The sequence below is a fragment of the Lampris incognitus genome, chromosome 10, assembly GCF_029633865.1.
Source record: "Lampris incognitus isolate fLamInc1 chromosome 10, fLamInc1.hap2, whole genome shotgun sequence".
NCBI lineage: Eukaryota > Metazoa > Chordata > Actinopteri > Lampriformes > Lampridae > Lampris > Lampris incognitus.
This window is the reverse complement of record NC_079220.1, coordinates 19,221,895-19,247,587: the sequence shown is the minus strand read 5'-3', so window position 1 is coordinate 19,247,587 and position 25,693 is coordinate 19,221,895. Positions and strand designations below refer to the sequence as shown.

The 25,693-nt window shown below is 44.8% G+C and overlaps 1 long non-coding RNA gene across 1 annotated transcript; it reads right to left on the bottom strand.

The window, feature by feature from the left end:
• Nucleotides 1-714: 714 nt before the first annotated feature.
• On the bottom strand, nucleotides 715-2,230 carry LOC130118985 (uncharacterized). Its single transcript, XR_008810810.1, has 3 exons — nucleotides 2,080-2,230; nucleotides 1,027-1,124; nucleotides 715-860 (listed from the first exon to the last, which is right to left on the bottom strand). It is a non-coding gene; the product is annotated as an uncharacterized LOC130118985 (long non-coding RNA).
• Nucleotides 2,231-25,693: the final 23,463 nt, after the last annotated feature.

Below are 25,693 nucleotides of genomic sequence, written 5' to 3'. Positions count from 1 at the left end.
CATAGCATTAAATGATGATTCTGACTACATTCTGCTTAGCATAGTGAAAAGTAATACTTACATTTGAATGGTTCCACCTGTCTGCCGGTTGGGTTTTGCATTGCCGCCATTGTTGGTCATTGTAGTGAAGTATCACAGTGCATTGTGGGATAATCATGCCAACACAGTGTCTAGTGTTTGCACACTACAATATTTTTCTAGATGACGTATGACATTGGGTATTTTTCGCATTCTATTTAATGCATGCCATGGTTTTGGATGTGCTAAAAACAGTCACTATTTTTTTTCTTTGTTCTTCTAAATAGTATGCTAGTATGCGGTTTCAGATGCAGCCTGGGATAACCAGACCTCTGAGATGCTGAGGCAGCCATGTGATTTGAAAATGCCTGCCTCCAGAACCAGCACCACTGGTAAGGTTTCCTGTTCAGGTAGAAACAAGTTTCCATGCTTATCAAAGCTACACTAACAATAATAATAGATGGCTTTAAACTTAAAACTCTGCCTCGGACATTCTTTATTTTCCTTATTAAGATAGAAAGATTCACTGCAAATGTCGCTGACATCTTAAGTTTTGGACTGGGGTTTATCGGTTGTCATCTCGTCCTTGTCGTAAAGTTTCGTTAGCATGGAGCAAATGAGTTGTCATACGCTAGACAGCACACGGGTGGACAACAGCACCAGGCTACATCCGCAGTTCTTCCTTGAATAATTTTATTGGTTTACAATATGAGACAGCCTATTTCTAAACACCATTATGTCTGAATTCTACCCGGACACAGAAACATCTCGCCTGAGTCTTTGTGCTGAACAACATGATCCTCTCTGAAATGCTTGCAACACACTTTTGTGTTCGATGTCATCTGTGAAACACAAAAATAAAAGCTCTTGTTGGCATCAGTTTAAGCCACAGTTACACTAACATACTGCTCAGACGTTACCCGATTCTAATTTTTCCACCCATCTGACATAGGCTGGATTTAATCACAAAAATAGATGGTTTATGATTTGTTTACAGCTGATACAGACCTCCTTCATATGTGTAGGCTTCCCACTTTTTAGGAAATCAGTTTCCCAGGGCTTTCCAAGGACATTTTCCATGACTTCTGCTTGCATATACATGACAGCTGTTGGTCACAGGAGGTCATATTATTCAGTATTAACTATGAGTGGAAGCCTCTAAATGGACTGTGTCACTTCTAGCTGGTCCCTGGACATACCGCCCAAACTTCAAACAATGATGTAACATCTCAGCAGCTAAAAATATGGCTAACAATATGTGATCTCAGCAGGTCAAAATAGGATTTCGTAACATAATTTGACAATTTTTCATGACCTCAATAATATTTCCGGGACGTTTGATCAAAATTGTTTTCTAGGGTTTTTTTTTTCATGACTGGAAAACTAGTCTGCAGTTCCAGATTTTCCAGGGTGTTTATAAGCTTGGGTTCCCACACATCCTGGAAAACACATCCTGGTGGTATTAAATACCCCATACAATTCCAGTCGCCACCATCTGACCTGAATTTAAACACGCTGGGTGAATTTTTGACCCTGAAATGACCTGTCGATGTCATCTTCAGCGTGACATTCAATGTGTCATGCAACAATACGCTGGTAAAACAAGCATGGCAGGAAACAGTTATAGCCGGTGGAGCTCTAATGTGAAGCAAAATCCCTTCTTATGGAGATATGGCTCAGTCCAAACTGGACTGGAGGGATTATATATAAAATAAAGCCATTTTTGAAGAAATACCAAGTGTCACTGGAGAGCAAGCTAACAGCTACCAGCTGGCCCAGCTATTTGAAAACACACTTTAATATTCTGCCCTCTGTACATTCCTCAGTACAGCGCTACAGAAAACTAAACTCCTCCAACAAACCACACGAGACACAAGCTGTTTAAGGGCTTCTTCGTTGCCCTCATTTTCTATCGTTCCTATAGTCTCTCCAGCCTCCTCTCCTCTAATCTCCTCCTCTCCTTATCCTTCTCTCCTCATCTCCCCTCATGACCCTTCTCCTTCCTCCTCTCCCCCTCACACTCCTTGTACTGTCGTATCCTCTCTGCACCCACCATCTTACCTCCTCTCTGCTCCTCCTTTCCTCTTCTCATCTCCTTTGTCTCTCCCCCTCTCCGCCTTGTATTTCTCCTGTCTACTCCTCTCCGTTCCTCCCCTCTTGTCACGTGAACCCAGCATTGTGGGGTCGATGGCATAGATCAACGACTGGCAAGGAAAACAGGAGACAGAAGAGCTTGAAAGAGCGTGAGGTGGACTGGGAGGTGGGTGGGTGGGGGGAGAAGAAAAGTGATGTAAGGCAGGAGGGGAGTGAAGAAAGAGAAGAAAAAGGGAGTTAAATGCAACCTTTGACCTTCTGTTCCATCCCATAATACCTTGGGGCCCCTCAGTAACACTAATACTTTAAACACGCATGCACATAAGGAATGAATGTTGGCATTGGCAAGCAAGTGTGTGCGTGCACACACACACACATGCGCACACATACACAAGGATGTACGTGCAGACACACTTACACACAGGTAAGCAACGTGGAGACATATGCACAAACGCGCACAGGCAGTTAATCTCTGATGTGCTTATGGGGGTGGCTGAGTTCATTAGCGGAGGATCAGGCCACTCAACCATTAGCTAGCCGAGGCTGTTTTTCATTGTGGAAGCTGCTGCTGCTGGTTTTGATAATATGAAAGAGGCCACTGTCTCTGTTTCTCTCTCCTTCTCTCTGCTTCTCTCTCCCTCTCTCTCTCTCTCTTTTATTCTGTCTCTTTGCATTGGTCTTTCTGTTTGGCTCTCTCTTCCTTCAGCATATGTGCACACATACGTGCATGCTCACTTAAAAGATGCACGTGCAGACATACATACATGTGCAGGTACACATTCGCATGCAGACACACACAAAAAAAAACAACAAAAAAAACAGACACAAAGACAGAAGTTTGTTTCATAAGCCAGATAGAATAGAGGGATCAGGTGGTTCACTATGTAGGTCAGACGGACAGGGGTGGGGAGGAATGAAAGGAGAGAGGAGGGTTGTGCCAGGTGCCCTTAATAATTAATCAGTCCCCTTTTTTTCCTCTGCACCCATTCATCCATCCATCCATCCAGCCGTCCATCCATCCATGTATCCATCTCTTTTATTGAGGGCAAACAGACGCAGTTGGGGAAATAAAAATAGTCAGTAACAAGGACTGACAGGAAGATGGATAAGCAGAAAGGAAAGCAGGCGGACAGACTGACAGACATGTGGGCAATGCACATAGAGAGACATACGGAAACAAAGGGAGCTATATACATGTGCACACAGAAAAGTGGACAGATATACAGGTGGCGGGAAAGACGGACGGACAGTATAACAGACATGGAAAAGGAAAGGGAAAGCTTAAGAAAAGGCTAATCTCTCCGACCACACACACATTTGATTTTGCTTGTCCTTGGGGAGCATTTCAATCAGGAGCCAGCAGTCAGCTTGAATCAGCGCTCAGTAAGCTAGCGCTCATCATTAAAATGTAGAACTGATCAGACTGTGACGTTTGAGTTTAAAGCCGAGCAATAATGGCATGCATCTATTTCAAACGTTCATTTTCAGTTGCAGCTTGTTACTTGCACTCATCGGTATCCTCTCTTGACCCCACCCGGTCACGTGCATACATATTTGTAATTCCGTGTGTGTATTCACATGCCGCCACTCGCTTTTGAAGAATAAATGTGGTGTCCTGCTATTTTGAGCCGCAGTATCCTCATGTGATCCTGCAGATAGACAGATAGAGATAAACAGACAGAGGGGGAGAGCAAGGGGGAGAGCAAGGAGGACGGCAAGCGTGAGAAGTAGAAACTGAGTGATGCGGCGAGAGGGGAAGAGAGAGGGATGACAAATAGGGATAGAAAAATAAAGTGGTTGGAATAATAAAACATAGAAATGGGGAGGAGGGGTAATGGGTGGGGAGCCCCTCTAGGGTTGTCATTTGTCAGACCGGGCTAATGCCCGCAAATCATTGACGGCTGGACCTCTAATGCACACAGCGTTATGACCACGTTTTAAAAGAAAAAGCCTGCAGGCTGTACTTTTTTCTTTCTTTTTTCAAAAAGTAAAAAAAAAGTGTTTATGACATGGATTAAATCTTTACACATTCCTTGTGATAACACCTGACTGAAAACACCAGTGTAAGACCTCCTCCTAAGAAAACTCCTCCTCCTAAGAATAACCGTACCAGGGAATTTAGTCATACTTTTGGTAGACTTAATAGGGGCCCGTGTTAAATATTGGGTGCTAAATAAAACATTTTTTAAAAAATCAAACAAAATGTATCTGAAATGTATTAGAAATGTAATTTTTAAGCGTCTTGGTAGCGTAGTGGTGTATTATGTTGCCTACCAACACAGGGATCGCCAGTTCGAATCCCCGTGTTACCTCCGGCTTGGTCAGGCATCCCTACAGACACAATTGACCGTTTCTGCGGGTGGGAAGCCGGATGTGGGTATGTGTCCTGGTCGCCGCACTAGCGCCTCCTCTGGTCGGTCGGGGCGCCTTTTCAGGGAGGAACTCGGGGGAATAGCGTGATCCTCCCATGCACTACGTCTCCCTGGCAAAACTCCTCACTGTCAGGTGAAAAGAAGCGGCTGGCGACTCCACTTGTATCAGAGGAGGCATGTGGTAGTCTGCAGCCCTCCCCGAATCGGCAGAGGGGGTGGAGCAGCAACTGGGATGGCTCAGAAGAGTGGGGTAATTGGCCGGGTACAATTGGGGAAAAAAAGGGAGAAAAAAATCCACACCAAAAAAAAACAAAACAAATGTAATTTTTCACTGTGCCATATCATTGCAGTCCAGAGAGTGTTTCAATTTCCTCACGGTTCTCAAACGGGGCCAGAAACTTGAATTTAGTACCTTCTCTTGAGGTGCTGCCAAAACCGTGAGGTTGAGCAACACCGATAATTGGCTGAAGATAACATAACTTGAAATAACTTGAAACTGACCACAAACCAGTTTTTAAATCTACCAACTTTTGAATTGACGTCTGAACTAGTAAGGGAAAGGGTATCAGAGATCTAAGCACTCTTCAGTTTGGGGTCCAAGGAGGAAACTCGGCGGGATGATCCACACACCAGTTTGTAACATTAAAAAAAAAGAACATTTTGGTATGAAGAAAGAATTGCTGAGTTCGGGGAAGTAAAGTTTTCCAGTCGATGCAGAAACCGTGTTTTCATTTTCTTCTATAATGAAACAGGGCAAGAAGGAGATTAAAGACCGCAACAGTCTCTAGGATGCCAATAGAAAAATAAGTGGTACAAGACACCTGGTGCTGTTCCTGGGCACCGGCTAGCAAACTATGGCTGAAGCAGGAGGCCACGGTGAGGACAGGAAAAGTAGAAGGTGAATGAAAAACTGTTGGTTATGAGTTAATATAAATGGTTATGTTTGCCGTTCTTGGAATTTGTAGAAAATTTGCTTTTGTGTAATCAAATCAAAAGATTGATGTGATAGTTGCTTCTGAAAAATGCAGCATGCTACACGTTAGTGATGTGTTTTTTGTCCCACTAATTGTGACTTAAGTCTTTAAACTGTAGGATACCGCTTCATTTAGACTGTACTAATTTTCTGACATAAAGTTGTCCACTTAGCCATTATACAGCCTATATATATTTGGTTATTACTTGTACGTTTTTTCATTTGTTCTTATATAAGGATATAAATGGGTGTAGATGTAGAGGACAGTGATGGTGGTGACCATGTATAGAGGATATAAAGGGGTGTGGATGTAGAGGATGGTGATGGTGGTGTCCATGTATGAAGGACATAAAGGGGTGTAGAAGTAGAGGACCATAATGGTGGTGTTCATGTATAGAGGATATAAATGGGTGTAGATGTGAAGATTGGGTGATGGTGGTGTCCATGTATAAAGGACATAAATGGGTGTAGATGTAGAGGGCAGTGATGGTGGTATCCATATATAGAGGATATAAAGGGGTGTAGATGTAGAGGATGGTGATGGTGGTGTCCATTTATACGATATAAATGGGTGTAGACGTAGAGGATGGTGATGTCCATGTATACAGGATTTAAAGGGGTGTAGTTGTAGAGGACAGTGATGGTGGTGACCATGTATGAAGGATATAAAGGGGTATAGATGTAGAGGATGGTGATGGTGGTGTCCATGTATACAGGATTTAGCTGTAGAGGACAGTGATGGTGGTGTCCATGTGTGAAGGATATAAAGGGGTATTGATGTAGAGGACGGTGATGGCGGTGTGGGTTAGACTGTAGGTGGTGGTGCTGTAATAAAACGCTTCTCCCCAGCTTCTCACAAATGCATGTGATGTGATGCAAAAATGATAATAGCCACATGTCCTATAATAAATCCGTTAATGTTGCAACCCTGCTTAGAGGACTTTGCCACAGGCATGCGGTCCTGAATGCTTACATGTCCCAGTACTCTTGTCCACAGATAACATGCGTGCAATAAAAGGTATGAATGTTGCTGCCCCGCTGATGAAAGAGACAGTCTGATCCCCTCCAACCACTACCCTTTTCTTGTCTGTGCTTGTGGTTTAGACTGTCTTCCCAAAATGTCTTACGACTGAACATTTTTCAACACTTAAAAAGAGGCAGAAAACAGCTGATACTTGGGGGAGGGGTTAACTCTTTAAAGGAACGTTGTTGTTGGGCTTTGTACAGGACTGGCACCTTTAAGGTTCACGTCTCTCGTAAGTTAGACATCACTGAAACGTTGCCGGGCTTTCTGTAAGAATCGTACCAACAGAAACATTTGCAAATCCCTTTGGTTTCCAGAAGGTTATCTCTTTGCTGAATCATCTCACTGGGTTTCAACTAAGTTCAAATGAGACGAAAGGAGTCTGACGGTGGACTGAGGACATCTCCAACTCCTCCCTGCCAACTCCAAAACCTCCAGCCACGTCACAAACCTTCATACCTTAACCCTTAACCCTAACCCTAACCACTAATCCTTGGCGTAAGGACACTGCTTGGCATCCTGTGCATCATATTATTCATAAATTTTATAATTCCATTATAATTCCGTTTATCCTCTTTCAATGTTGTATTGTGTAAATTGCGTAAACACAACATCCATTGCACGTTGTCCGTCTTGGGAGAGAGATCCCTCCTCTGTTGCTCTCTCTGAGGTTTCTTCCTATTTTTTCTCCCCGTTAAAGAGTTTTGGTTTTTTTTAGGGAGTTGTTCCTTATCTGATGAGAGGGTCTAAGGACAGGATGTTGTGTTGCTGTTAAGCCCACTGAGGCAAATTTGTAATCTGTGATATTGGGCTATACAAATAAAATTGATTTGATCCCGAACCCTAACCCTAACCCCTAAACCTAACCCTGATGATTGAAAGTGGAAGGAGTTGGATGTGTCCTCAGACCGCCACCAGACTCTGTTGAATAAGACAGCCATTTTAAGCCTGCAATGACCACAATATATCTCCTCTTCAAATACGGGAAGCCTGGGAGGAGAAAAGCTAAAGGCTTACGCTAGAGCGGAAGCTGGAGCTAAACAATGGAGGAGTTGTGACATGGGATTCCCCTAGTTTTCCCTCTGCAGCAGACACAGAGAGACCAGACCTCCCTTGTCAGCCCTGACTGTACTACACAAAGCCTATGAGATGCACGAGAACAATCAAGAGCTATTCAGTCGTCTCCACTCCGACACTAAAAAAAATGTATTTTTGCATATTGATATTTCATTGTGTGTCAAAGGTGCAAATAAATCAATCACACACTGCATTTGTTTTATTTTATTCAAATATCAATACATGGAGAACACTTTTTTTCAGTGATGGTTATATGGTGATATGTGACCAGCTCTTGTAATGGCAATGCATAGCATTCTGCACCATCTGTGCTGCTCTTCCCGAGTCTTCAAGAGTTAAAGTCTTCCATCTTGTGTTTTGTACAGTAAGCTGTCGCACCCCACCCACCACCCCTCACCAGGGCCCCCCTCCATAGTAGTAAGGAGGTTTGCTAGTGTGTATTCATGATGTACCCATCATGTTCATTTAGCTTGATTTGTTCCCTGAATTCTGTCCTTCTCACGCAAGGGAAGACAGACACACACACACACACATCTTTAAAGTGTCAGTGTGTATTTGCTGTTAATGTCAAGTCGAGTCAATTTTATTTGTATAGCCCAATATCGCAAATCACAAATGTGCATCAGTGGGCTTTACATCAATAGAACGTCCTGTCCTTAGAACCTCACATCGGATAAGGAACAACTCCCTAAAAAAAAAAAACCTTTAACAGGGAGAAAAAAATAGGAAGAAACCTCAGGGGGAGCAACAGAGGAGGGGTCTCTCTCCCAAGACGGACAGACGTGCAAAGATCTTTGCAACTGTTCTCTTCTCTCTCGTGTCTTTTTCTCTCTGAATAATGTCTTTTCCTGTCTCTCCCCACATATGTGAATGGTGTGATGAGTCTCCCTTGTGTGCACGTGTACTCTCTCCTCCCCCCAGGTCTCCATGATGATGGTGGTCGCCACCTAAACGATGCTTGGCATCCCCCTATTTATATATATATTTTATAAATCCATACAATTTTGTTATCCTGTTTCAGTGTTATATTCTTCTCTCACTCAGATGTGTGACTAATGTCTTTTCTTGTCTCTCCTCCCGTGTATGTGAATGGTGTGATGAGTCTCCCCTGTGTGCATGTGTAGTCTGTCCTGTCAGTTCTACGTGGTGATGGTGGTTGCATGGCTCAGGTGCTGGGCTGTTCCGGTGGCATCTGGACACTGCTCGGCATCCTCCTCATCATATTCTTCGTGTATTTTATAATTCCATTATAATTCTCAGGAATCAGGAACACTTTGTCATTTCACTTCATGCACTCGCGTACATGAAATGAAACGAAATGCCGTTTCCCCCAGCCCACAGCAGTACAACACAAAGAAAAAAACACATACAAAAACTACAAGAACACACATACCCAAACTAACACATACAAAAAAATCACTGTGGGGAACGAACGCCAGCCAGGATAGCTGTCGGACCCGCCGGTCTGCATGGGCTAGCAGTTAGCTTAGCCTGCCCCGCTTCTGCGTGCTGTCAGACTGCCCTCAGCATTTCCTCCTCGGGCGCAGCTCCAGGCAGGGGCCGTGGTCCCCAGGCCCACCGGACGAGGCAGACCAAGCTCTCCCAGCCGAGCCACCGCCCGCTCCCCCAGCCAGACATCCTCGACACACCTCCCCACACTCCTAACGACGACATTAAAAACACCAGTCAACGCCAGGCGAGGCCGCTGCCAGACCGCCCTTGGTGTTATCGGAACTGCCCGTCTGCATGGGCTAGCAGTTAGCTTAGCCTGCCCTGCTCTCTCAGCCAATCCAGCGCCAGCTCTCTCAACCATCAAATGAAGACAAAACTTAGACACAGACGTGGACAAAGACACTACATGGATGGTACTGGGTGAGGCTGCCGCAAATGTGAATTCGCGCCGCCACCTTCTGACACTGGCACTGGGTGAGGCCGCTGCAAACGCGGATTCGCACAGCCATCTCCCCAAACCAGAAGCGGAAATGAATTCTGTTATCCTCTTTCAACGTTGTATTCTGTAAATTGTGTTTTATTCTGTACACACAATATCCATTGCACATCTGTCTGTCTGGGAGAGAGATCCCTCCTCTGTTGCTCTCCCGAGGTTTCCTCCTATTTTCTTCCTCCCTGTTTAAGGGTTTTTTTTTTTAGGGAGTTGTTCCTTATCCAATGCGAGGGTCTAAGGACAGGATGTTGTATTGCTGTAAAGCCCCCTGAGGCAATTTTGTAATTGTGATATTGGGCTATAAAAAACTATTTTTTTGTCTTGACTTCCTAAATGCAAACCATACATGACTTAATTTTATTATTAGCTGTAAAACTATTTCAGTTTTATTTTTTGTCAGGGAGAGAGTTGAGCTGAGGGGGCACAGTGACCTTATTGGATAGGCCCGGACCCCCGCCCGGACCCCCAAGGCCCGCCCATAATGCCGACACTGACATGGTCCCATAGGAAAAGTGCCTGCTGACTTCATTTCAACTCTGGGTACACACAGGAGCCCAGCACTTTGACAGCGGAGAGCTTGAGGTGTAATATACGGTTTTTCACCATTAATGTGTATTTCTGAACACATTAGTGTTTATATCTAAGAGTGTTTGTGCCATTTTGGTGGCTTACTGTACGTGCCACTTTATTGCATTTGCTCTAATGGTCTCTTCCTTCAGTGCTCAGATCTCAGGAGCTTTCACCTTACTGTTTTTTGAGCCAGTCACAGCAAGGCGTATACTGGCAGGTGAACCATCGATCTTTATTGCACCTTTCTGGGGACAAATCCTGACGTGAAACCTTGCTCTCGCTCTTTCACTCCAGATGTCTTAATCCTAGAAGACTGGATAGAATTGCATGTCAGCATCTCTCTGACGTCTTCCTCTTTTCTATCCTCACATCCTCACTTCTCCATTTCTGTCCTCTGCCAGCAGCTATGGTTTATGTTTTGCCTTTTTCGAAAGTGATTTAGTCAAGAGAGAAAATGATTTCAATCAGCAGCTTCTCAGTCGTGTTCAGCAATAAGCAAACATATTATATTACACTGGCAACAATAAAAGCTATGAAGATGCATAAACTAATTTTGCGACAACTCAAAATGCTGTAATTGTACAGTGAATTCGCAAATAACATCTTGGCTCAAGGTCGATGTGGGGACACAGTGTGGAATCTGTGCTCTCCTTTGTGTCCTCTGTGTGCAGTCCCAACCAGCAAGGTCTCATGAAGGTCCTCTCGTGTCAACTTTATATGGCAGAAATACACATGGGTCTAAACGGGTTGGACGAAATGTCAAGGATTTCAGCTTAGACACAGCTACAAGGCGATTAAATAGACAAACTATCTAAAACAAACAATCGAAAATAAATCGGAAATGGGCAATGTTTTTTTTTCCCTTGGTTGGTTGTGTTACTTGCAACGGGATATTGCTTAAACAGAGGTTTGGGCTGTGCATTGTTGCCTCTGGCATTTGTCTTTCACTGAACCGTGACTGATGAGACAAATTGGATATCTACCAGCAGGGCAGAAACACACACAAACACACACACACACACACACACACACACACACACACACACACACACACACACACACACACATGCGTGCTTTCAACCCCTCCATCACACATATGGACACACAATGACCTGTCCAACGAATTTCGACACAAAATGGCCTACTGGCCATGACACATATTTATCAAGCAATGCTATATCTACTACTACTTTCGGCTGCTCCCGTTAGGGGTCGCCACAGCGGATCATCCGTTTCCATTTCTTTCTGTCTTCTGCGTCTTCCTCTGTCACACCAGCCACCTGCATGTCTTCCCTCACCACATCCATAAACCTCCTCTTTGGCCTTCCTCTTCTCCTCTTCCCTGGCAGCTCCATATTCAGCATCCTTCTCCCAATATACTCAGCATCTCTCCTCCACACATGTCCAAGCCATCTCAATCTTGCCTCTCTTGCTTTGTCTCCAAACCGTCCAACCTGAGCGGTCCCTCTAATATAATCGTTCCTAATCCTGTCCTTCTTCGTTACTCCCAGTGAAAATCTTAGCATCTTCAACTCTGCCACCTCCAGCTCCACCTCCTGTCTTTTCGTCAGTGCCACTGTCTCCAAACCATATAACATAGCTGGTCTCACAACCATCTTGTAAACTTTCCCTTTAACTCTTGCTGATACCCTTCTGTCACAAATCACTCCTGACACACTTCTCCACCCACTCCAACCTGCCTGCACTCTCTTTTTCACCTCTCTACTGCACTCCCCGTTACTTTGGACAGTTGACCCAAAGTATGTAAACTCAAATGCCTTTGTCACCTCCACTCCTTGCATCCTGACCATTCCACTGTCCTCTCTCTCATTCACGCATAGGCATTCCATCTTGCTCCTACCGACTTTCATTCCTCTTCTCTCCAGTGCATACCTCCACCTCTCCAGGCTCTCCTCAACCTGCACCCTACTCTCGCTACAGATCACAATGTCATCCGCGAACATCATCGTCCATGGAGACTCCTGCCTGATCTTGTCTGTCAACCTGTCCATCACCATTGCAAACAAGAAAGGGCTCAGAGCCGATCCTTGATGTAATCCGACCTCCACCTTGAACCCATCTGTCATTCCAACCGCACACCTCACCATTGTCACACTTCCCTCATACGTATCCTACACCACTCCTACATACTTCTCTGCAACTCCTGACTTCCTCATACAATACCACACCTACTCTCTCGGCACTCTGTCATAAGCTTTCTCTAAATCTACAAAGACACAATGCAACTCTTTCTGGCCTTCTCTATACTTCTCAATCAAAATTCTCAAAGCAAACATCGCATCTGTGGTGCTCTTTCGTGGCATGAAACCATACTGCTGCTCGCTGATCGTCACCTCTCCTCTTAACCTAGCTTCTATTACTCTTTCCCAAATCTTCATGCTGTGGCTGATCAACTTTATACCTCTGTAGTTGTTACAGTTCTGCACATCGCCCTTGTTCTTGAAAATCGGTACCAGTATGCTTCTTCTCCACTCCTCAGGCATCCTCTCACTTCCCAGGATTGTGTTAAACAATCTAGTTAAAAACTCCACTGCCATCTCTCCTAAACATCTCCATGCCTCCACAGGTATGTCATCTGGACCAACTGCCTTTCCACTCTTCATCCTCTTCATAGCTGCCCTCACTTCCTCCTTGCTAATCCGCTGAACTTCCTGATTCACTATCCCTATATCATCCAATCTTCTCTCTCTCTCATTTTCTTCATTCATCAGCCCCTCAAAGTACTCCTTCCACCTTCTTAGCACACTCCTCGCTTGTCAGCACATTTCCATCTCTATCCTTGATCGCCCTAACTTGCTGCACATCCTTTGCAGCTTGGTCCCTCTGTCTAGCCAATCGGTACAAGTCCTTTTCTCCTTCCTTAGTGTCTAATCTGTCATACAACTCACCATACGCCTTTTCCTTTGCCTTTGCCACCTCTCTCTTTGCTTTACGCTGCATCTCCTTGTACTCCTGTCTACTTTCTTCATCTCTCTTACTATCCCACTTCTTCTTTGCCAACCTTTTCCTCTGTATAATTTGCTGTAATTCCTCATTCCAGCACCAAGTCTCCTTGTCTTCCTTCCTCTGTCCTGATGACACACCAAGTACCTTCCTAGCTGTCTCCCTCACTATTTCTGCAGTGGTTGTCCAGCCATCTGGCAACTCTTCACTACCACTCAGTGCCTGTCTTAACTCCTGCCTGAACTCCACACAACAGTCTTCCTTCTTCAACTTCCACCATTTGATCTTCGGCTGTGTCTTCACTCGCTTCCTCTTCTTGGTCTCCAAAGTCATCCTACAGACCACCATCCGATGCTGCCTAGCTACGTTCTCCCCTGTCACCACCTTGCAGTCTCCAATCCCTTTTAGATGGCGCCTTCTACATAAGATATAGTCCACCTGTGTGCACTTTCCTCCACTCTTGTATGTCACCCTGTGTTCCTCCCTCTTGAAATATGTATTCACCACAGCCATTTCCATCCTTTTCGCAAAATCGACCACCATCTGTCCTTCCACATTTCTCTTCTTGACTCCATACCTTCCCATCACCTCCTCATCACCTCTGTTCCCTCCCCCAACATGTCCATTGAAGTCCGCTCCAATCACCACTCTCTCCTCCTTGGGTACTCTCTCCACCATGTCGTCCAACTCATTCCAGAATTCTTCTTTTTCATCCATCTCACACCCAACTTGCGGGGCATATGCGCTGATAACATTCAGCAATAAACCTTCAATTTCCAGCTTCATACTCATCACTCTGTCTGACACTCTCTTCACCTCCAGTACGCTCTTGACATACTCTTCCTTCAAAATTACCCCTACACCATTACTCCTCCCATTCACACCATGGTAGAAGAGTTTGAACCCACCTCCGATACTCCTGGCCTTACTCCCCTTCCACCTGGTCTCTTGCACACACAGTATGCCTACCTTTCTTCTTTCCATCGTGTCAGCCAGCTCTCTCCCTTTACCAGTCATAGTGCCAACATTCAAAGTTCCAACTCTCACCTCCACATGCCTACCCTTCCTCCTCTCTAGCTGCCTCTGGACATGCTTTCCCCCTCTCCTTCTCCTTCGCCCAACAGTAGCATAGTTTCCACCGACACCCTGCTGGTTAACAGTACCGGTGGCGGTCATTGGTAACCCAGGCCTCGACCGATCCGGTATGTAAGTCTTATTTATGATCCACATATTTGATTTGGCAAAGATTTTACGCCGGATGCCCTTCCTGACGCAACCCTCCCCATTTGTCCGGGCTTGGGACCGGCACTAAGGATGCACTGGCTTGTGCATCCTCAGTGGCTGGGTTCAAGCAATGCTATATATGAATATATAATTTATTCATACCGAGAATCTGTATTTCAAACTGTAATCTGCGAAATTAGCGACCTCGGTGCAATTCGGATTTTAGATGGGGAGAAGGGAGGGCTCGTGATTGTCTGTGAGGGACAAAAGTTGGCTTTGTGGCAGAGTCACGAAAGCGCCCACATTCGGGCTACATTCACACTAAATGCAACGCCAAGTTTGACACAGTGCAGATCAATGAAAGGTCACTTGAATGAGGAGATACGGCACAACAAGCCCTATTTTTCCCCAAGATCGTTGTATTCTTATCCAATTTAATGGGAAGTCCAAACGAGTCTGTTGGGCCCCAACTGATTTTGAGAAGGAGCCGAGCTGACTGGATCACTACAACCCAAACTGTCGCTGAAGTTGGACTTTTTTTCTTCTTTTTTTTAACTCGGGCTGGCGTCGGTTCCCCTAATTTCACATATCGTGGGGAAGAAACATCGACCTGTTGCACCATATCGCCTCTCTCCATTGACTTTTCATTAATTTTTTTTGATTGATTTGGCTTGTACCAACGTTTGGCACAAGCAAACCTACAACCATCAAATTAACAGGCCATGCTTTCAAAAGATGGACAGCCCTAAAATTGGAAATAGGAGTCAGCGGTGATGCCGACCATGCAACATTTTTGCAACTGAATGACTTTTTGTCATTTCTAGTAAATGTGCTATTACACATAGGTGGTGAATCGGGGATTGAAGGTGTGGCTCCACCCTGCAGGTAAGCGCCACAAAAAACAAAACAAAACAATAGTAACAGAGCAAAATCCTAAAATAGTATAGAGGCCGCCAATTCTCGACATTACAGATTCTACTTTTATATAAAGAATAGAATCATATAAGCTGTATGGCCAAGAGATACAACCCCTTTTTCACTTTCGGTGTGGGAAGATGGCAGTGTGAATTCAGGTTTGCAGCGGCCTCACCCAGTACCATCCATGCAGTGTCTTTGTCCATGTCTGCATTAAGTTTGTGTCTTCGTTTGATGGCTGGGAGAGCTGGCGCTGGATCGGCTGTGAGAGCTTGGTCTGCTGCATCCTGTGGTCTCGGACCACAGCCCTGCCTGGAGCTGCGCCCAAAGAGGAAACACCGAGGGTGATGTCGCAGGACGCAGAAGCAGGACAGGCTAAGCTAACTGCCAGCCCATACAGACCGAAAGTTCCGATAACACCGCGGGCGGTCTGGAGGCGGACTCGCCCAGTGTTGACTGTGTTTTTAGTGTCGTCATGTGGAGTGCAGGGAGGTGTGTCGAAGGTGACTGGCTGAGAGGGCTGGTGTTGGATCGGCTGAGGCGGCCTGGTCTGCTGCGTCCGGTGGGCCCAAGGACCACGGCCCTGCCTGGAGCTGTGCCTGAAGAGGAAACACCGAGGGCGGTCTGACAGGACGCGGAAGCGGGGCAGGCTAAGCTAACTGCTAGCTCATGATGATCGGCAGTTCCGACAGTCATCCTGGCTGGCGTTCATTCTCTTGAACAGGGATTTTTTTTTTTTATAGTTTGGAATTATGAGTTCTTGTAGTTTTTGCATATGTCTTTTTTTCTTTGTGTTGCACTGCTGTGGGCTGGGGGAAATGATATTTCATTTAATTTCATGTACGCAAATACATGAAATGACAAATAGAGTGTCCCTGATTCTTGATTTATCATAGCCTAGTAAATACTGATGCTAATGCTAAATTGGTTGGACTGTTGCTAGTGGCTACTAGTGGACTGCAGTTTTACTGGGCAGCTCCCAGGTGTGACTATGTAAGCAGGGCGTTGCTCAAAAAGAGCATATGTGTTCAACATACTACCCCGGGCAAATAAAGGTTAAAAAAATAGTGTTTTTGAGCTTGGTGTAGTGAAAACTCGTGAAAGCTATAAGTCGATAAGCTAGGAAGCAGGGATGCTACAAGCAGTGTAACCAGTACTTTTGGCTGCTGTTTCTTGTGAAAATGAATTATTATTGTAAATATATCCTCTTTCATTTTCTCTGTAAGAAAAGAAAAACAGTTATCTACTCTGGCTGGAGATCTCAATGGAGGATGCTGCCAACTTCTTAATTTTTATGTGCAACTTTTCCACTGGTAAAGGGAAGTCCTGTGCTTTTTCATTCAAACGCCTACACTATGACCACACACTGCTCTCAGACATCCTGCAGATCTGACTGAGGCTGTTAAACAAGACACTCACAAACAGCTTTGTACATAGATGGGTGTGTGTGCAGTGTTTTGCTGTACTGGCACTTTGCTTGAATATAAAACTGCCAAACAGATTCAATACAATGTCTGTTCCTGAACAAAAAAAGAAAGAAAAGAAAGAAAAGAAAACTACCCAAGGTTGGCACCACTCATCATTTATTTTTTTTGGTTTTTGGTTTTTGGTGGGCAACATTGATATGACTCAAATTTTGATGCTCAGCATCCCCAGCAGACACTAAAACGTGAAGTCAAACAATCTCGATGTGACTCAGTACAGTACTAATGCTCACAGAGTTGGGGCTCCATTACATTTCAATGCATAAACGATGACACTAACATTGCTGTTGAGGCTAATTTATCATCAGTCTGAATGTATCTGTGTATGTACACTGATTGGCCAAAACATTAAAACCACTGACAGGTAAGTGACCAACATTGATTATCTTGTTACAAAGGCACCTGTCAAGATGTGGGCTATATTAGGCAGCAAGTAAACATTAAGTTCGTGAAGTTGATGTGTTGGAAGCAGGAAAAATGGGCAAGCGTAAGGATCTGAGCCAAATTGTGATGGCTAGACGACTGGGTCAGAGCATCTCCAAAACGGCAGAGCTTGTGGGGTGTTCCAGGCATGCAGTGGTCAGTACTCACCAATAGTGGTCCAAGTAAGGACAACCGGTGAACCGGTGACAGGGTCATGGACATCCAAGGCTCATTGATGCATGTGGGGAACGAAAGCTAGCCCGTCTGGTGTGATCCAACAGCAGAGCTCCTGTAGCTAAAATTGCTGAAAAAGTTAATGCTGGCTATGATAGACAGGTATCAGGACACAAGTGCATTACAGCTTGCTGTGTATAGGGCTGTGTAGCTGCAGACTGGTCAGAGTGCCCATGATGGCCCCTGTCCACCACCGAAAGCACCTTCAATGGGCACATGAGCATCAGAACTAGATCATGTAATAGTGGAAGAAGGTGGCCTTGCTGATGAATTACATCTTCTTTTACATCATGTGGATGGCTGGGTGCATGTGTGTTGTTTACTTTGGGAAGAGACGGCACCAGGATGCACTATGGGGAGAAGGCAAGCTGGTGGAGGCAGTGTGATGCTCTGGGCAATGTTCTGCTGGGAAACCTTGGGTCCTGGCATTCATATGGATGTTACTTTGACATGCATCACCTACCTTAATATCGTTGCAGACCAAGTTACACCCCTTCATGACAACGGTATTCCCTGATGGCAGCGGTCTCAGGTGGTTTTAATGTTCTGCCTAATCAGTGTATGTATGTACTATGTATGTATGTATGTATGTATGTATGTATGTATGTATGTATGTATGTATGTATGTATGTATGTATGTATGTATGTACGTGTGTGTATCTCCTAGTGATTACTGTAAGGTTCTTTAAAAAAAAAAAAAGAAAACCACATACACATCTTATCCTTGGTGTTTCCTGCAAATTAAAATATCACACCATGTGTTTAAATTTGTTTAAACATTTTTCATATTTGATTATGTACTCACTTTTCTAAACACTTTTGTTCCGTGGCAATTGAAATGAAAAGGTTTTAAGTTGAATATGCAATAAAAGTCAGTGGAAAGTTTCAGCATTATTAACTTTAACAACCAAGGAGCAAGTTCGCTGTATGACCTCAAGAGTCACTGGATTAGAGTTTTTAGCAGTGTATCACTTGTTTCCTCTAGGTTGCTTGGTGATCATGGGAAAGTTAATGAGTCAATGGAGATGAACACTGGCCCAGGCCCTCCAAATGAATCCCTTCTGTCACCATGTACATGTCAACATTCTCATTCTCGCTCTCTCTCTCTCTCAATTCAATTCAATATTTGCTTTATTGGCATGACATACGTTTTTGTACATATTGCCAAAGCATGTAAAACAACAGCACAACAGCAACAATGATTGTAATAACAGCAACAACACAATGATTATGATATCAAACAACAACAGTAGCAATAATAGTTTATGGTTCCGCGGCCTAGCCGGCAAGAACACAACACCATATCTCTGTCTGTCTGTCTCTCTCTCTCTCTGTCTCTCTCTCTCTCTCTCAGGAATCAGGAACACTTTATTTGTCATTTCACTTCATGTACTTGTGTACATGAAATGAAATGAAATATTGTTCCCCCCAGCCCACAGCAGTGCAACACAAAGACAAAAACACATATCCAAAAACTACAAGAACACATATATCCAAACTAGAACACATAAATCCAAACTAAACACATATTTCCAAACTAGAACACATATATCCAAACTAAACACATATATCCAAACTAGAACACATAAATCCAAACTAAACACATATATCCAAACTAGAACACATATATCCAAACTAAACACATATATCCAAACTAGAACACATATATCCAAACTAAACACACATATATCCAAACTAGAACACATATATCCAAACTTGAACACATATGTATATCCAAACTAGAACACATATATCCAAACTAAACACATATATCCAAACTAAACACATATATCCAAACTAGAACACATATGTATATCCAAAGTAAGAATACATATATTCAAACTAAACACATATATCCAAACTAAGCAACAAAAATTCACTGTCCAGGGGAACAAACGCCAGCTAGGATGACTGTCAAGCACTGCCGGTCTGCGTGGGCTAACAGTTAGCTTAGCCTACCCTGCTACAGCATCCTGTCAGACCGCCCTCGGTGTTTCCTCTTCGGGCGCAGCTCCGGGCAGGGCCATGGTCCTTGGGCCCACCAGACGCAGCAGACCATGTTCTCCCAGCTCTCCCAGCCATCAAGCGAAGACACAAACTTAGACTCAGACGTGGACAAAGACACTGCATGGACGGTACTGGGTGAGGCCGCCTGCCCCCATCTTCCCACACTGGTACTGGGTGAGGCCACTGCAAACGTGAGTTCACGCTGCCATCTTCCCACACCAGAAGCGGAACCTCTCTCTCTCTCTCTCTCTCTCTCTCTCTCTCTCTCTCTCTCTCTCTCTCTCTCTCTCTCTCTCTCTCTCTCTTTCTCTCAAACATACACAAATATTCTTTCTCATTACCAAACTCACTTCCCATCATGTCTGATGCTGCATTAGGGCTACTCATTATGAAACTTTCAGTGTTCAAGAAAAATAATTTCTGATTTAGAAGCTTGCACATCAGAATCAGAATCACCAGTACCAAAATTCTGATTCTGATTCTGATGTGCAAGCTTCTTAATGCAAGATTCAATACTCCTAATCATAGTCCAAAACAAGAAGATGCTTAAATGATTGTACCATAGGATATCAAGTTACAGCTGTACATTTTCTCGATGTTTCAATATGTTGTTTCTGTTGCATCTGCCACACTGTCGGTGTTGTTAGACAAAAGCAAACACCAAACAATAATATTCAGTATACGGTGCCCGTTGCGTTGCTCTTGCAGCACGTACAGACAACTGCAGAACACGTTACTACGGTATAGAAATTACTTGAGTATGACCTTGGCAAATACCCAATCACAAAGACAATAGTCTATATGGTAAAGCTGGTGTGAACAACTTGTAAAAAAACATTAACAAATCTATTTTCGTTTTCATCTCTTGTCTTTGTTCACCCATAGAATAAATAGGTTGGCCATGACAGCTGTGTCAATGCTTTTCTTGTAAATGTGTTTATTACAGTCTTAGGCGTGGTAGGTGTGGTGGTAGTTCTGATGATGAACAAACAACATGAAATATGTGCATCTACCACAGTGGCGATGAAGAAAGTGTAACGTCAAAATATGGTTTGTCATAACGTTTTGGTGAAACCGTCCCCTTGACATTTCCTGCCAATGTTGCCCAAGAAGGAAACATTTACACAAAGACATTTTTGTCTGCTTGTCTTTAATGTAAACTGAGAAATTTCACAATGACGTGTGGGAAGGGAGGGAGGGGGGAGAGGCGGGGGGGAGTAAAATTGCAATCCAAACACAGGAGTGAAATCTGATGCAAGCCAGCATCAGCTCAGAGTAGTGAAAAAAAAAGCAAAATCCATATTACGCACCTTGATGAATTATAACATTTTACCCATTATTTCTCTGGGGTATGTTGAGTGAGTACACGTCCTCTTTCTCAGCCGCAGATTTTTCAGGATTATTAACTTTGAATGTGTGACTGACTGGCAATTTATGGACATGTTCCCCCTCTCGTGTTTCCTGCGATGAATTTGGACTCTGTGGCAATGGAACAAGAGGCCGTTGTCCGTCCACGTTTTTATACAGGTTACGGGGCTCGAGGAAACAAGGAACAAATTCGCAGTCTGAAATCATCACCATCAACAACCATCATGAGCCACACATACCATGAATACGGCTGAAAAAAACACAGTCTTGTCGACTTGAAATGGTCATGCTCAATAAGGAGCAGTCCCACAAAAACACTGGGCCTCAGGGCTGAATTTTCAGGGTGTCCGGATAGCTTGGCGATCTAGTCCGTTGCCTACCAATGCGGGGATCACTGGTTCAAGGCCCTGTGTTACCTCCAGCTTGGTCGGGCGTCCCTACAGACACAATGGGCTCTGTGCATAACTGTAGTCCACTGATTTCCGGTTTCTACCGCAGCGGTCATACCAGTTTCCTGTTTGTTGGCGTGAGCTATTGACAACGGCATGTTTTTCACGATGCCTGTAAGATTTACCATGGATAAATGTCAACGACATGCACAGAGTTGTCGACAAACTTTCACCTGCACCTACCAGCAAACGGGTGAGATGTTTCAAGTTGTACATGTCAAGTTACGTCCACAGTTACGTGACTTGATATGTACAACTTGAAACTTTTCCACCCGTTTGCTGGTAGGTGCAGGTGAAAGTCGACAATTCTGTGCATGTCGTTGATATTTATCCATGGTAAATCTTGCAGGCATCGCGAAAAACATGCCATTGTCAATAGCTCACGCCAACAAACAGGAAACTGGTATGACCGCTGCAGTAGAAACTGGAAGTCAGTGGAAGCAGGGTGTGGGTTTGTGTCCTGGTCGCTGGACTAGCGCCTCCTCTGGTCGGTCGGGGCGCCTGTTTGGGGGGGGGGACTGGGGGGAATAGCGTGATCACCCCACACCCTACGTCCCCCTGGTGAAATTCCTCACTGTCAGGTGAAAAGAAGTGGCTGGTGACTCCACGTGTATCGGAGGGAGCATGTGGTAGTCTGCAGCCCTCCCCGGATCGGCAGAGGGGGTGGCGCAGCGACCGGGACGGCTCGGAAAATAGGGTAATTGGCTGGATACAATTGGGGAGAAAAAAGGGGGGGGGGTAAAAAAAACAAAAATAATAATAAAAAAAGAATGAATTTGCAAACATGCTTGTTGGGATGGCAGTCATCTTTGACATTGGTGAGGCGTCAGTGCTGCCTTGGGGAGCCCAGTGAGTGGCCATGTCTGACATTGCCTTCAGCAGGTCAGAGCGTCATATATATATATATAAAGAGGCTTTCATACGGAGTAATGGCGGGAATGGCGTGGGTAAGTCTGTATTGCGTGTGTACTCTTAGGTTTGCATGCAGTTTGTTAATTTGCGCTGTGAGTGTGCTGACTCCTTCTAACCTTTGCGTGTTCATGTCTCTGTTTTAGATTATGTGTGATGTCAACCGTGCATGTGTGTGTGTGCATGTGTGTGTGCGTGTGTGTGTGTGTATGTTTCAGAATGCACAATCTGAAGTAGTGAATCTCAGTGTTATATGCATCCAGCCCCAGGCACCCTGGGTCTAGGTTAGTCAAGTTTGTTTACTATCTCTGACGTTTCTTCCCTGCCTTTGCCTATTGCCTGTCTGTCTCAACTTCTCTCTGCGCCTTTTTCTGTCACAGACTCGGATACACTCTATTTTTTCCTCTTTCTCACCATCTTGTTCTTCTTCCTTTTGTGTGTTTGAATACATTTGTTCTTTTTCCTCACTGCCTGTTTCATCCATCCATCCATCCATCCATTATCTGAACCGCTTATCCTGCTCTCAGGGATGCTGGAGCCTATCCCAGCAGTCATTGGGCGGTAGGCGGGGAGACGCCCTGGACAGGCTGCCAGGCCATCATAGGGCCCACACACGCACATGCACACGCACACACAAACACACACATTTCATACCTAGGGACAATTTGGTATGGCCAATTCACCTGACCTACATGTCTTTGAACTGTGGGAGGAAACGGAGCCCCCGGAGGAAACCCACACAGACACGGTGAGAACATGCAAACTCCACACAGAGGATGACCCGGGATGACCCACCAAGGTTGGACTACCCCGGGGCTCGAACCCAGGACCTTCTTGCTGTGAGGCGACCGTGCTAACCACTGCGCCACCGTGCCGCCCTGCCTGTTTCACTCCATCTTTTTCTTAGACCCTCAGTCCCTCTTCTGCCTTTTGTTTTGCTCCGTCTTTCATTAAATGCCTGTCTGGTTTGTTGCCTCCTGATGCTCCAATCTGTCTCCCCCACTTCTCTCTGTCTTCCTCCATCTATCTGTTTGTCTCCCTCTTCAGTCTCATCGTATCTCTCTCATCATCATGTTTTGCCTCTTGCCTGTCTCCCCGTGGATGCATGGAACTGTCTAACTCTGCCTGCCTGTTTGGCTGCCTACTTATCTGTCTGTCTGTATGCCTATATCACTGTAGATCTGCCTGTCTCACTGTCTGTCTGTATCGCTATCTGTCTGTATTACTGTCTGTATTACTGTCTCTCACTATCTCTGTCTGTCTGTCTGTCTGTATTACTGTCTGTATCACTGTCTGTCTGTGTTACTCCCTATATCACAGTCTGTATTACTGCCTGTATCACTGTCTGTCTGTCTGTCCGTATCACTGTATTATTTTGTGTATCACTGTCTGTCTGTCTGTCCGTATCACTGTATTATTGTCCGTATCACTGTCTGGCAGTATGTCTGTCTGTCTGTATTATTTCCTGTATCACGGTCTGTCTGTATTACTGCCTGTATCTCTGTATCACTGTCTGTATGACTGTCTGTCTGTCTGTCTCACTGTCTGTATCACTATCTGTCTGTATGGATGTCTGTATGACTGTCTGTCTGTCTGTCTATATCACTGCCTGTCTGTATTACTGTCTATATGACTGTCTGTCTGTCTGTCTGTCTGTATCAGTCTGTCTGTCTGCTTGTCTGTCTGTATAACTGTCTGTCTGTCTGTCTGTCTGTCTGTCTGTCTGTCTGTCTGTATCACTGTCTGTGTCACTGTCTGTCTGTTCCACTGTCTGCCTGTCTGTATTACTGTCTGTATCACTGTCTGTCTGTCTGGCTTTTTACCTGTCTGTCTGTGTCACTGTCTGTCTGTTCCACTGTCTGTCTGTCTCACTGTCTATCACTGTCTGTCTGTATGGATATCTGTATGACTGTCTGTCTGTCTATATCACTGCCTGTCTGTATTACTGTCTATATGACTGTCTGTATCAGTCTGTCTGTCTGCTTGTCTGTATGACTGTGTGTCTGTATGGATGTCTGTATGACTGTCTGTCTGTATGGATGTCTGTATGACTGTCTGTCTGTCTGTCTGTCTATATCACTGCCTGTCTGTATTACTGTCTATATGACTGTCTGTCTGTCTGTCTGTATCACTGTCTGTCTGTCTGGCTTTTTACCTGTCTGTCTGTGTCACTGTCTGTCTATTCCACTGTCTGCCTGTCTGTATTACTGTCTGTATCACTGTCTGTCTGTCTGGCTTTTTAACTGTCTGTCTGTGTCACTGTCTGTCTGTTCCACTGTCTGCCTGTCTGTCTGTATCACTGTCTGTCTGTCTGTCTGTCTGTCTGTCTCACTGCCTGTATCACTGTCTGTCTGTCTGTCTGTCTGTTTGTCTGTATCATTGCCTGTCTGTATCACCGTCTGTCTGTCTATATCACTGTCCATAGCACTGTCTATCACTATCTGTCTGTCTGTCTGTGTTACTTCCTGTATCACGGTCTGTCTGTATTACTGCTTGTATCTCTGTATCACTGTCTGTATCACTGTCTGTCTGTCTGTCTGTCTGTCTGTATCACTGTCTGTCTGTATGACTGTCTGTCTGTCTGGCTTTTTACCTGTCTGTCTGTTTCACTGTCTGCCTGCCTGCCTGCCTGTCTGTCTGTCTGTATCACTGTCTGTCTGTCTTTCTGTTTCACTGTCTGTCTGGCTGTCTGTCTGCTTCACTGTCTGTCTGCATCACTGTCTGTCTGTATCACTGTCTTTCTGTTCCACTGTCTGCCTGTCTGTCTGCCTGTATTTCTGTTCCACTGTCTGTCTGCCTGTCTGCCTGTCTGTCTGCCTGTCTGCCTGTACCACTGTCTGTCTGTCTGTTTCACTGTCTGCCTGTCTGTCTGTATCACTGTCTGTCTGTTCTTTTCCCTCTTCCGCGCACCCAGTGTAAAGTTTAACCTACTTAGAGCACAGCTGTCTGATAAATAATGGAGGCTCGACAGTTACTATCAGCATCTCCATCACCAGGATATTGTCTTTGATCTCTTCCTCCCGTTCCCCTGCCTCCTCTCTTCCCTCTTGACAATTTTCTTCCACTCTCCTCTCTTTTGAGCTTTTCTATCCTCTCATCTCCCCTCGTCTATGCTGCCCCCCCACCTCCGCCGTGTCTCCCCTTCTTGCTTCTTCCATTTTTCTCCTCCTCTTCTCTCCTGCATCCCACCTTCCCACACCCTCCTCTCTGTCCCACTCCTTTTCATTTCACACATCTTCTATTCTCTTCTCTTTTATTTTCTTTTCTCTCTAACAAAGTATACAGCACGTGGAGGACACTGACATTGTTGCTATTGCACAGTACGCTACACTTGAGCCGTGTGTGTATGCGTGCGTGTGCGAGTGTGTGTGTGTACACGTGTTTGTGTGTACTGTGTACGTATATGTGCAAGAAACAATGTTGCACTACCCTTTAACAGGCTAAGTAGGTTAAGAGTCAATGACTCTTCCTGTTTTGTGTGTATTAGAGTGTGTGTGTGTGTGTGTGTGTTGGGGGGGGGGGTTGTGCCAAATTGTTTGGGAATTCCCCACTGAAACATCCCTCTCAGCACATCTATGAACACAATAGCTACAGCACACATAGACACACAACCGCACACAGACACCCACACACCATCTCATGC